The sequence below is a fragment of the Arachis hypogaea genome, chromosome 10, assembly GCF_003086295.3.
Source record: "Arachis hypogaea cultivar Tifrunner chromosome 10, arahy.Tifrunner.gnm2.J5K5, whole genome shotgun sequence".
Lineage (NCBI taxonomy): Eukaryota > Viridiplantae > Streptophyta > Magnoliopsida > Fabales > Fabaceae > Arachis > Arachis hypogaea.
In genome coordinates this window covers 87,526,124-87,535,109 of record NC_092045.1, presented here as the reverse complement: position 1 = coordinate 87,535,109, position 8,986 = coordinate 87,526,124, and the positions used below count along the sequence as shown (strand labels likewise).

Sequence of the window (8,986 nt, the reverse complement as noted above, 5' to 3'; positions counted from 1 at the left end):
CTTCTTAACCACATCTTTTTCAAAATAACTTTCACTCAAATCTTTTTGATTTCTAATTTCAAATTCTTTTTCAAAAATCACTTGATCTCTTTCCCACTTTTATTTTCGAAAATCAATTAAGGTTTTTCAAAAATGTTTTCAAAATCTTTTACTTAATTTTCGAAAATTGCTTCCCTTCTTCTCACATCCTTCTATTTATGAACTAACACTATTCCTTAATGCAAAATTCGAACTCCATCTTCTTTGATAAGTTCGAATTTTCTACTTCTGCCTTCCATTTTTCTTTTCCTCTGACACCTCAAGGAATCTCTGTACTGTGACATAGAGGATTTCATATTTTTGTTTTCTTCTCTTTCTTAGGAGCAGGAGCAAAGACAAAAGCATTCTTGTTGAGGCTGATCCTGAACCCGAAAGGACCTTGAAGCGAAAGCTAAGAGAAGCCAAGGCACAACTCTCTGTAAAGGACCTAACAGAAATCTTCAAAGAAGAAGAACCCATGGCAGCCGAAAACAACAACAATGCCAACAATGCAAGGAAGGTGCTGGGTGACTTTACTGCACCTACTCCCGACTTCTATGGGAGAAGCATCTCTATCCCTGCCATTGGCGTAAACAACTTTGAGCTTAAGCCTCAATTAGTTTCCCTAATGTAACAGAATTGCATGTTCCATGGACTTCCCTTGGAAGATCCTCATCAGTTTTTAGCTGAGTTCTTGCAAATCTGTGACACTGTCAAGACTAATGGGGTTGACCCTGAGGTCTACAGACTTATGCTATTCCCTTTTGCTGTAAGAGACAGAGCTAGGACATGGTTGGACTCACAACCTAAAGAAAGCCTGAACTCTTGGGAAAAGCTAGTCAATGCCTTCTTGGCAAAGTTCTTTCCACCTCAAAAATTGAGTAAGCTTAGAGTGGAAGTCCAAACCTTCAGACAGAAGGAAGGAGAATCCCTCTATGAAGCTTGGGAAAGATACAAACAATTAATCAGAAAGTGTCCCTCTGATATGCTTTCTGAATGGAGCATCATAGGTATTTTCTATGATGGTCTCTCTGAACTGTCCAAGATGTCTTTGGATAGCTCTACTGGAGGATCTCTTCATCTGAAGAAGACACCTACAGAAGCTCAAGAGCTGATTGAAATGGTTGCAAATAACCAACTCATGTACACTTCTGAAAGGAATCCTGTGAACAATGGGACCAATCAGAAGAAAGGAGTTCTTGAGATTGACACTCTGAATGCCATACTGGCTTAGAATAAAATATTGACTCAACAAGTCAATATGATTTCTCAAAGTCTGTCTGGAATGCAAAATGCACCAAGCAGTACTAAGGAAGCTTCATCTGAGGAAGAAGCTTATGATCCTGAGAACCCTTCAATGGAAGAGGTGAATTACATGGGAGAACCCTATGGGAACACCCATAATTCTTCATGGAGAAATCATCCAAATTTCTCATGGAAGGATCAACAGAGACCTCAACAAGGTTTCAACCATAATAATGGTGGAAGAAACAGGTTTAGCAATAGCAAGCCTTTCCCATCATCTTCTCAGCAACAGACAGAGAGTTCTAAGCAGAATACCTCTGACTTAGCAACCATGGTCTCTGATCTAATCAAAACCACTCAAAGTTTTATGACTGAAACAAGGTCCTCCATTAGAAATTTGGAGGGACAAGTGGGTCAGCTGAGCAAGAAAATTACTGAACTCCCTCCTAGTACTCTTCCAAGCAATACAGAAGAAAATCCAAAAGGAGAATGCAAAGCCATCAACATGGCCGAATTTGGAGAGGAGGAAGAGGCAGTGAACGCCACTGAGGAAGACCTCAATGGACGTCCACTGGCCTCCAATGAGTTCTCCAATGAGGAACCATGGGAATCTGAGGCTCAAAAAGAGACCATAGAGATTCCATTGGACTTACTTCTGCCATTCATGAGCTCTGATGAGTATTCTTCCTCTGAAGAGGATGAGTATGTCACTAAAGAGCAAGTTGCTAAATACCTTGGAGCAATCATGAAGCTAAATGACAAGTTATTTGAAAATGAGACTTGGGAGGATGAATCCCCTTTGCTCACCAAAGAACTGGATGACTTGTCTAGGCAGAAACTGCCTCAAAAGAGACAGGATCCTGGGAAGTTTTCAATACCTTGTACCATAGGCACCATGACCTTCAAGAAGGCCTTGTGTGACTTAGGGTCAAGTGTAAACCTCATGCCTCTCTCTGTAATGGAGAAGCTAGGGATCTTTGAGGTGCAAGCTGCAAAAATCTCACTAGAGATGGCAGACAACTCAAGAAAACAAGCCTATGGACTTGTAGAGGATGTTCTGGTAAAAGTTGAAGACCATTACATCCCTGCTGATTTCATAGTCCTAGAGACTGGGAAGTGCATGGATGAATCCATCATCCTTGGCAGACCCTTCCTAGCCACAGCAAGGGCTGTGATTGATGTTGATAGAGGAGAATTAATCATTCAAGTGAATGAAGAATCCCTTGTGTTTAAGGCTCAAGGATATCCCCCTGTCATCATGGAGAGGAAGCATGAAGAGCTTCTCCCAAAACAGAGCCAAACAGAGCCCCCACAGTCAAACTCTAAGTTTGGTGTTGGGAGGCCACAACCAAATTCTAAGTTTGGTGTTGAACCCCCACATTCAAACTCTAAGTTTGGTGTTGGGAGGTTCCAACATTGCTCTGAGTATTTCTGAGGCTCCATGAGAGCCCTCTGTCAAGCTACTGACTTTAAAGAAGCGCTTGTTGGGAGGCAACCCAATGTTATATTTTATCTATTCTCTTTTGTTATTTTATGTTTTTTGTAGGTTGATGATCATGAGAAGTCACAAACTCAATGAAAAAAGCAAAAACAGAATGAAAAACAGAAAGAAAGACAGCACACCCTGGAGGAGAGCGTGCTGGCGTTTAAACGCCAGTGAGGCTAGCTGTTGGGCGTTTAACGCCCAGTCTGGCACCATTCTGGGCGTTTAACGCCAGAAAGGGGCACCAGACTGGCGTTAAATGCCAGAAAAGGGCAAGAAGCTGGCGTTAAACGCCAGAAATGGGCACCAGCCCAGCGTTTAACGCCAGAAATGGCTAAAAACGCAATTTTGCTTGCCATTTGGTGCAGGGATGACTTTTCCTTGACACCTCAGGATCTGTGGACCCCACAGGATCCCCACCTACCCTACCACACTCTCTCTCTTCTTCACCCATTCACCAATCACCTCAACACCTCTTCCCCAAAAACCCTTCACCTATCAAATCCCATCTTTCTCTTCACCACTCACATCCATCCTTCATAAAACCCCACCTACCTCACCATTCAAATTCAAACCACTTTCCCTCCCAAACCCACCCATACATGACCGGACCCTACCCTTCCCCCACTCCTATATAAACCCTCCTTCACTCCTTCATTTTCACACAACATACACACCACTTATACCCCTTTTTGGCCGAACACAAAGCCATTCCCTTCTTTCTCATTTCTTTTTCTTCTACTCTCTTCTTTCTTCTTTTGCTCGAGGACGAGCAAACCTTTTAAGTTTGGTGTGGTAAAAGCATTGCTTTTTGTTTTTCCATAACCATTTATGGCATCCAAGGCCGGAGAAACCTCTAGAAAGAGAAAAGGGAAGGCAAAAGCTTCCGCCTCCGAGTCATGGGAGATGGAGAGATTCATCGCAAGGGTGCATCAAGACCACTTCTATGAAGTTGTGGCCTTGAAGAAGGTGATCCCCGAGGTCCCTTTTTCACTCAAAAAGGGTCAACTTTGATCAAAGGTTGGACCAAGTCCTCATAAACATTTGTGAAGAGGGCGCTCAATGGAAGAGAAACTCAAGAGGGAAGCCGGTTCAACTGAAAAGGCATGACCTCAAGCCCATCACTAAGAAAAGGATGGAGCAAGCATGAGGAAATTCCTCCTCATAAAATCCCTGAGATGCCTCAAGGGATGCACTTTCCTCCACAAAACTATTGGGAGCAAATCAACACCTCCCTAGGAGAATTGAGTCCAACATGGGACAACTAAGGGTGGAGCATCAAGAACATTCCATCCTCCTCCATGAAATTAGAGAAGATCAAAGAACCATGAGAGAGGAACAACAAAGACAAGGAAGAGACATTGAGGAGCTCAAGCACTCCATAGGACCTTCAAGAGGAAGAACAAGCCGCCATCACTAAGGTGGACCCGTTCTTTAATTTCTTTGTTCTTTATTTTTCTGTTTTTCGAAATTTTATGCTTATGTTTATCTATGTTTGTGTCTTGTGATCATTAGTGTCTTAGTGTCTATGCCTTAAAGTTATGAATGTCCTATGAATCCATCACCTTTCTTAAATGAAAACTATTTTTATTACAAAAGAACAAGAAGTACAGGATTTTGAATTTATCTTTAAAACTAGCTTAATTAGTTTGATGTGGTGACAATACTTTTTGTTTTCTGAATGTATGCTTGAACAGTGCATATGTCTTTTGAATTTATTGTTCATGAATGTTAAAATTGTTGGCTCTTGAAAGAAGAATGAAAAAGGAGACGTGTTACTGAGGATCTGAAAAATCATAAAAATGATTCTTGAAGCAAGAAAAAGCAGTGAATTCAAAAAAAAACGAAAAAAAAGGGGAGAAAAAGAAAAAGAAAGAAAAAGAAAGAAATAAAGTTGTGATCCAAGGCAAAAAGAGTGTGCTTAAGAACCCTGGACACCTCTAATTGGGGACTCTAGCAAAGCTGAGTCACAATCTGAAAAGGTTCACCCAATTATGTGCCTGTGGCATGTATGTATCCGGTGGTAATACTGGAAGACAGAGTGCTTTGGGCCACGGCCAAGACTCATGAAGTAGCTGTGTTCAAGAATCATCATACTTAACTAGGAGAATCAATAACACTATCTGGATTCTGAGTTCCTAAAGAAGCCAATCATTCTGAATTTCAAAGGATAGAGTGAGATGCCAAAACTGTTCAGAGGCAAAAAGCTACTAGTCCCGCTCATCTAATTGGAGCTAAGTTTCATTGATAATTTGGAGTCTATAGTATATTCTCTTCTTTTTATCTTATTTGATTTTCAGTTGCTTGAGGACAAGCAACAATTTAAGTTTGGTGTTGTGATGAGCGGATAATTTGTACGCTTTTTGGCATTGTTTTTAGTATGTTTTTAGTATGATCTAGTTAGTTTTTAGTATATTTTTATTAGTTTTTAGTTAAAATTCACTTTTCTGGGCTTTACTATGAGTTTGTGTGTTTTTCTGTGATTTCAGGTATTTTCTGGCTGAAATTGAGGGACTTGAGCAAAAATCTGATCCAGAGACTAAAAAGGACTGCAGATGCTGTTGGATTCTGACCTCCCTGCACTCGAAGCAGATTTTCTGGAGCTACAGAAGCCCAATTGGCGTGCTCTCAACGGCGTTGGAAATTAGACATTCTGGGCTTTCCAGCAATATATGATAGTCCATACTTTGCCCAAGATTTGATGGCCCAAACCGGCGTTCAAAGTCACCCTCAGAATTCCCAGCGTTAAACGCCGGAACTGGCACAAGAATGGGAGTTAAACGCCCAAACTGGCACCAAAGCTGGCGTTTAACTCCAAGAGGAGTCTCTACACGAAAATGCTTCATTGCTCAGCCCAAGCACACACCAAGTGGGCCCGGAAGTGGATTTTTATGTCATTTACTCATCTCTGTAAACCTTAGGCTACTAGTTTTCTATAAGTAGGACTTTTTACTATTGTATTGAGATATCTGGGTAGTTATCTTTGTTCTGATGCTATCTTAGATCATTGGGAGGCTGGCCATTCGGCCATGCCTAGACCTTGTTCTTATGTATTTTCAATGGTGGAGTTTCTACAAACCATAGATTAAGGTGTGGAGCTCTGCTGTACCTCGAGTATTAATGCAATTACTATTGTTCTTCTATTCAATTCCGCTTGTTCTTGTTCTAAGATATCACTTGTTCTTCAACTTGATGAATGTGATGATCCGTGACACTCATCATCATTCTCACCTATGAACGTGTGACTGACAACCACCTCCGTTCTACCTTCGATTGGGTGAATATCTCTTGGATTCCTGATACACGATGCATGGTTGATTGCCTGACAACCGAGTGCTCGCCTGGCAACCGAGCCAGCCATTCCGTGAGATCAGAGTCTTCATGGTATAGGCTAGAACGGATGGCGGCATTTAAGAGAATCCGGAAGGTCTAACCTTGTCTGTGGTATTCTGAGTAGGATTCAATGACTGAATGACTGTGACGTGCTTCAAACTCCTGAGGGAGGGGCGTTAGTGACAGACGCAAAAGAATCACTGGATTCTATTCCGGCCTGATCGAGAACCGACAGATGGATAGCCGTGCCGTGACAGGGTGCGTTGAACATTTCCACTGAGAGGATGGGAGGTAGCCACTGACAACGGTGAAACCCTTGCTTAAGCTTGCCATGGAAAGGAGTAGGAAGGATTGGATGAAGACAGTAGGAAAGCAGAGAGATGGAAGGGACAAGCATCTTCATACGCTTATCTGAAATTCCTACCAATGAATTACATAAGTATCTCTATCTTTATCTTTATGTTTTATTCGTTTATCACCATACCCATTTGAGTTTGCCTGACTGAGATTTACAAGGTGACCATAGCTTGCTTCATACCAACAATCTCTGTGGGATCGACCCTTACTCGCGTAAGGTTTATTACTTGGATGACCCAGTACACTTGCTGGTTAGTTGTGCGAAGTTGTAGTGATCACAATTTCGTCCACCAATAACTCATACTCTGATTCTATACAATACCTGCTTAATACCCTTGCTAACTTAAGCATCGGAGTCCCTTGCAGGTATCCCCCACCCTCCGGGGACAAAGGAATCAGCACCACCAACAAGTTCAACAAGTCAGACACAACAGCTCCGGCCGTCTCTCACCAGCCGGACACGTTAGCACCGACCAGTACAGAAGATCTCATCCGAGATCGACCTCCAGTTTCAGGTAACCCTCGGAACAATATCACATTTTAAAAAATAGTAAATTTATATTTATTGAAATAAAATCAAAGAAACCCTAGAAAACACAATGATGATTATTTATCTTCATATACTACATTTCAACATTCATATTCAGAAACTCAATATGAGTATTGTATATATATCACAACAAAATAAATGAAATACATGTATAGTGCAGAGAAATCACAAAAATACTAACCTAAATGGCTTTACCTCAAAGCCCACAATTCTAGCAAATTCAGTTAGCAAATCTCTATGATACTTGACAGTCAATGCCAATACTTCTCTTCCTTACTCTGTGTATTTTTAACAAAGTAAATACAAGAAAATATTTGACTTTTGAAACAACAAATATTGTTCTACAAAACAATGAGCATACCCCACTATACTACCCTTTGAGTCCAACATGAAAACCGAGCTGATAAATAGTAGAGTCTTGATCCGAACATTTTATCGGAACCACCATCACAAACAAAAACAAATAAATAACATAGAGATGCCAAAAATGTCAACCACTAACACAAAATTGTTATAAAAAAAAGCCAATTTACTTTTTATTTCTGTTAGCATAATATGTTAAAGAGTTTTCATATACCAAAATGAGTCTCACTTTATCATTAAAGGCTTAATTTTATTCTGTAATACTTAAGACACAATTTTGTAATAATTTAGTAAATTATCTTAAAAATGTTCCTTTTTCACCCTCTTATTAACAACAATGACAAAGAAACAAAAATATATTCAGAGAAATTAAAAAAATAGTAATTAAACTTTGTAATTACAAGGAGTGACTAAAAGTAGCCATATCTTAAAAAATAAATGCAAAGAATCAATTTTAAACCTGAACCAAAGCTGCCTCTAATCACATGCACGCCAAGCACAGAGTGAGCAGCCACCAAGGTCTGAAAAGAGTGCTAACAGTTTGAATAAACAATAAATTAAACAAACAAATTTGATTTCCAACAAAAAATTAGCACCAAATGAATTCTTAATGAATTTCAACGACAACAACTAGTTTTAATTTCAATATGACACAAAGGAGCACAATTGAAACCCCAACAAACCCATAGAACCCATAAAAGAAAACTCGACCTGATAACATTGACTTCTTCCATACAATTTAAAGATTCACATATGGAAAAGATTTACAATAAATCAATACTCAATGCAAAATTGAATCTACTGACAAAAGACATAGGGATAATAATATTTCCAAAGCAATTTTAGAATATACTAATATAGTACTAAAACAGTTCATGTCATAAATTTAGTTTCTATTAGAAAACCTACTTCTAACCTGACGTATTAAAAGCTAACCTATTTTGGTTGGGAAAAATAAGAATTGAAGCATAATCCAAAGGCACATCAGCATATAGTGCATCTTCCGTTTTCGAGATTTTGGATGAAAATGTGAAACTTGAACTTGAAAGGAAAAAGAGCAATTAGTTTTGCAATGCCAAATGCTTTCTTAACCAAATCCAAACCAATCATGCAATATGCATAATGATTTAATAAAAAAGTTCCTGTTAATACTAACTCATTTTTAATCAAGAGCAATGTTGTAGATGCAAAATCGCTAAAGAAAAATATTACATACTAAAATGGATGAAAACAACAAAAAGGACCAACAATCCATGAATGATATACTCCTAAATCTTAACTCAGCCAAACTAATTGCATAATCATTCATAGATTTCCTTAAGAAAAAACCTCTTGACTGGAATCATAATCGTCTATTAAATTAAAAAATTTCTATTTAAGCGACATAAGATAATCTAAAACTTGGATTATACGTAAAAGCCTTCAAATATTGGCTAGTTGCCCATTGTCACTTGTATTTGACCACTTTCACATAAATCATTCATCTAAATATAACAAATTAGGCAAAATAATCGCTACCAACATCACTCAACACACTCCCTCATTCTTAGATTTTAAAATTGATATTGTTCATGCCCTGGGTCGAGCTATACAACTCGGACTAATCAACGACAAATCGACCGACCTGTTCAGACCTG

At 39.2% G+C, this 8,986-nt stretch overlaps 1 non-coding gene across 1 annotated transcript; it reads right to left on the bottom strand.

Annotated features, from left to right (window-relative positions):
- Window positions 1-901: 901 nt before the first annotated feature.
- Window positions 902-1,009, bottom strand: LOC112718616 (small nucleolar RNA R71). The gene has a single exon (XR_003160948.1). It is a non-coding gene; the product is annotated as a small nucleolar RNA R71 (small nucleolar RNA).
- Window positions 1,010-8,986: the final 7,977 nt, after the last annotated feature.